Raw genomic sequence first — 4,522 nt, 5'->3', positions numbered from 1 at the left:
AAGCTCATGTGATAAAGAGCAGAAATCAGGAAAAAGAAGAGAAAGAAATCAGAGAGTAAACAGGTAAATAAGCAAGCAACACAGTGAGGAAACTGAACACAGGGCATTTTTAGCCATTTCCATAGCTCGTATGTGTGACAGACTCAATGTTTGTGATACCATCACCTCTCCTCACTCACTCCAACTTATGTCTCCTAGTTCACAGAGTGGGACTTGAATGCATGTCCTGTTCCTTGAAGAAGGATGTAGAATCCCTCCATCCCTCATTTTATAGACAATGATTAAGTCTCTCAGTTTGTTGGAGATGAACAGATTCAGTGACAAAAAGGCAAGAGACAGGCAGAAAGACAGGTAAATCTGAGAGCAATACATCCAATACTTACTTTGTCTTAAATATCATCCCTTCTCTGAGTGAGAAGAATAGGACCCATGAATCATCTCTTGGATTTCCTCAGATACAGAATCCATATTTCCAGATGTCCATCAGAGATGATTTCATTCCTTGGGTTTTGCTATGGAATCAATGCTTTTGTCCACATTTGTCTACATTCATATAATGAAACTCTAGCCCCAAATGCAATGGTATTATAAGGTGGGGCCTTTGGGAGGTACTTAGGGTAGAGCCTTCATGCATGGGGTCAGCTATAAGAAGAGGCATGAGTGAGCTTACATCTCTGCTCTCTACCCTGTGGGGCGTATGCCACAATGCTTGGCTATTTTTAGAGATGGGGTCTCGCTTTTGCTCAGGCTGGTCTCAAACTCGTGAGTCAGGTAATCCACCCGCCTTGTCCTCCCAGAGTGCTAGGATTATAAGGCATGAGCCACTCCTAGTACCTTAGAACATGACTGTATTTGGAGATGCAGTTAATTAATGAGATTTTCAGGGTGAGATTTAGTCCAACATGACTGCTTCTTACAGGGGGAGGACATTGGGGCACAGATATGTACGGAGGGAGATCCTATGAAAACACAGAAGGAAGATAGCCATCTGCAAGCCAAGGAGAGAGGCTTCAGAAGAAACCAGTCCTGTCAACACCCCAATCTTCAACTTCTAACTTCCAGACTTGTGAGAAGATAAATCCCTATTGTTTCAGCCACCTGGTCTGTGGCACTTGGTCGCAGCAGCCCTTGCAAACTTACACCAGCACTTACCTCCTTGATAAGAGAGGTCATAGGCACCTGACCTAAAAATCCAGTAGGATTTTCATTTTCTCCAGCTACCATGTGGGATAAACTGGTAAAAGTGAGTAGGAAAAGGAATTTTGTCCAAACATTTTCCAGCAGACCCAGTGGAGGAGCCTAGAGTGCTGTTGTGTTTCTTTTCCCCATTGCAATAACATATTGCATTTCTCAGGAAAATACGTTGTACTTCAGTGTTCCATATATCCTGAGAATGCGTGGCTTCTCAGAGCAGCTTTTGCTAAAAATAAATCTTAGTGACAAATAAATTCCAATTCCAATCCCCTTAGGTTTTCTGAGGGCCTTAGAGGAAGGGCTTCCTAGTTATGGTGAGAACCAAGTTTTGTTATACATGATGGGGAAGAAACAGGCTGTCTTTTGCATCAGTGGGTTTCATGTGAAGATTCCCCTGTTTTCCTTCAAGTTACCAGTCCTGACTTTTGTTCTTCGCATCCCACAGGCACAAAATGGGCTCTTTTAGCCAGTACCTTGTGTCTATGTTCTTCCTCAGCTTTCTCTCAGGCAAAAATCAGATTTCAATTCAATTTGGAGTGATCTGCTCATGTCTGATAGCCAAACCGGGGCCATCACATTTCAGTGGATGTGATTGGACAGGTGTGAGATGGCTCAATCCCAGATGACTCCTCTAATTGCCTCTGTGGATGTGACAAGAATATCATTGGTAATATCATAATGCTCAGCAACTGCCCTCAAAATGGCCCTCGGGAACGCATTTCCATTTAGCAGTTGGATTCACAACCCTTAAAGAGTAAGTGACTAAAGATTTCTTCTAGCATTGGCTATAAATTCACTACAGAACTTTGGACATATCCCACTTTCTGTGAGCAGGAGACATCAATCTATTTCGATGTGTTGATATCTCGAGAAGTCTCAAATTGTTAAAGCCCAAATCCAGAATCTCAGGCATCTGGATCACCAATCCCTTGTGCTACATGTGCTTTCGCTTTGTGTTGTGAGTCTTACATTTCACACAGATGGAATAATTGTGTTTTTCCTGAGACAAATGCATCTAACTCTATCTAGAGAGTTATTATGGTGAGGCCAAAATATTTTTCCATTTATACCTTCATAGTTATTTTCGGTTGTTATTGTTGTGAGTGTTATTCATTTCTAGCTGTGAGTGGCAGAGTCTTTCCCATTCTAGAAAATGGAAAAAAATAAGGGAAATGTGTACAGGGCCCCATGGCATACCTTTTTATTTCACCTGTCACATCCCAGCAGCAAAACAAATATAACAGTTCTATAAATAATGCAGTGAGTGACAAAAGCCTCTCATTCTCACCTATTTTCACTTAGAGTTAGTTTATTCTCTCCACGTGTTTCTCTCCAATTGTTTGCATCTTATATTTTGGTAAAATTAATGAACTAAATTAAAAATTTTAAAGACGGAAACTTGGAAGATCTCAATTTTATTGTAATTCACCCTTTGTTTGTAGCCTGGGGATTGCCCCTCTCTCTCTTTGGCAATTTACTCCAAATACATTACAGACCTTTCCTGCCAGAGTCACTAAACTAAAATAGTAAAGCTGACAGAGCAATTGTGTAAAACCTGTTGAAGATCTATATTTACTTCCCTTCCTTAACAGTCAGATAAATGCTGGAGTCCTGTTGCTGCCTTTCAACATGGAAGGTTTGGGAAAACTACCTTCCTCTGCAACAGTCTAATTTAGAGCTAAAATCATCTAACCTGACTGGGCATTTGCTCTTGACAGTGATCATCGATACTGGGGACCCCATCTTTCTCAACACACTGTGCTAGATCACTGTGCTTATTGGCAGTGGAAACTGACCCTGTATAAGAAATAAAAACATTAAATCTAAGGGGACATTTCTAATTTTATCTCCCTATTTTATTGTGCTAAATTAGACATAGCCTATTGACACATTCAACTATTTTATGATTTTTTTAAATATCAGATTAATAGAGGGCACAAAGGATTAGGTTACATTGTCTACATTTATTAGGTAAAGTCTAAGTTGTAGTTGAGCCCTTTTAAAGAGATGATTCAGTGTCATTATGCACATTCACAATTCCTTTTTTTTTTCTTTTTTTTAATTTTTAATTTCAGCTTCCTTATTCATTTTTCTTGGTTTGAAATACTCTTTTTTTTGTTGTTCATTTTCTTTCTTCTTTTTCTAGATGTTCTTCCTCTGGCGATGCTCTGTCCCCTTGCCTCCCCAGTAGCTGGTATTACAGACGCCCACCACAACATCCAGCTGTTTTTGACGTTAGTAGAGACGGGGTCTTACTCTGGCTCACTGCTGCTCATACTGGTCTCCAACCTTTGAGCTCAGGCAGTCCACCTGCCTCGGCCTCCAACAGCGCTGGGTCTAGAGGCGTGAGCCACCACGCCTGCCACATTCACAATTTCATGTAACCATTATAACTGTCTAGTTTCAGAACTTTTCATCAGCCCAAACATTCCCTATTTCTCTCACCCCAAACCTCTGTCAACCATCAATCTGTTCTTTGTTTCTATGGATTTGCCTAATTTGGACATGTCATACAAATGGAAACACACAGTAGGTGCTGTTTGGTGACTGCACTCATTTTGCACCATGTTTCCAAGATTCTTTCATGTTGTAGTAGCGTGCTATTAGTAGTTCATACATTTTTTGAATAATATTGTTGTATGGACATGCCACATCTTGTTTATTCCTTCGTCGTTGGATATTTGGGTTGTCTTTCATCTCTTTAAACCACAAACACAGGAAGATCGTTCACCATCATGCACCTCCTACCATACTAGAAAACCATTCTCAAGTTTAAAAAGAAACCAATGCCAACAAAATCGAATTTCTAAGAAGGGAACAAAAGCTCATGCATTAAACAAACAGGGACAAAGGAAGTATGGTACTTCCTACTCAGCTGTCTCCTACAAGCCTGAACTCTGAACTCTGACAACATTCCACACTTTCAATTAGCAATAATTGTGCCTTGGATAAACCTCATCAGCTGCAATACTGTCACTGCAGAAAGCTAACATTCTACACTTTGGACAGTACAAAATAGGCTTTTGGAGCAGCAGAACACTATTAAAAAGTCTATGCCTTGAAGATTTTTAGGGTGCAATGATATCAAAATGCTGAATAACTGTGACAATTATAATCCCAGCAACAATCAGGATTCTGTTGTCTTGTTTATGCTGTGTACTGACTACAAAGTTAATGCTTATTATAATAAATATTTTATGAATTGATAAATAAAACAAAGGTGGTTTAAAATTCACTTTGCATTCTCTCCTTTCTTGGTTTATACATATGCTAAAGTTAAAGTATTTTTTTGCTATTGACATTTTTCTTCCTTTTTATCTTTTTTTTA

General features: G+C 39.6%; 1 pseudogene; it reads right to left on the bottom strand.

Annotated features, from left to right (window-relative positions):
- Window positions 1–4,113: 4,113 nt before the first annotated feature.
- Window positions 4,114–4,182, bottom strand: LOC128585045 (uncharacterized; annotated as a pseudogene).
- Between the last annotated feature and the right edge of the window lie 340 nt (window positions 4,183–4,522).

Source organism: Nycticebus coucang, chromosome 4 (assembly GCF_027406575.1).
Source record: "Nycticebus coucang isolate mNycCou1 chromosome 4, mNycCou1.pri, whole genome shotgun sequence".
NCBI classification, from domain to species: domain Eukaryota; kingdom Metazoa; phylum Chordata; class Mammalia; order Primates; family Lorisidae; genus Nycticebus; species Nycticebus coucang.
The sequence above is the reverse complement of the archived record's forward strand: the minus strand, read 5'-3'. Positions and strand labels throughout refer to the sequence as shown.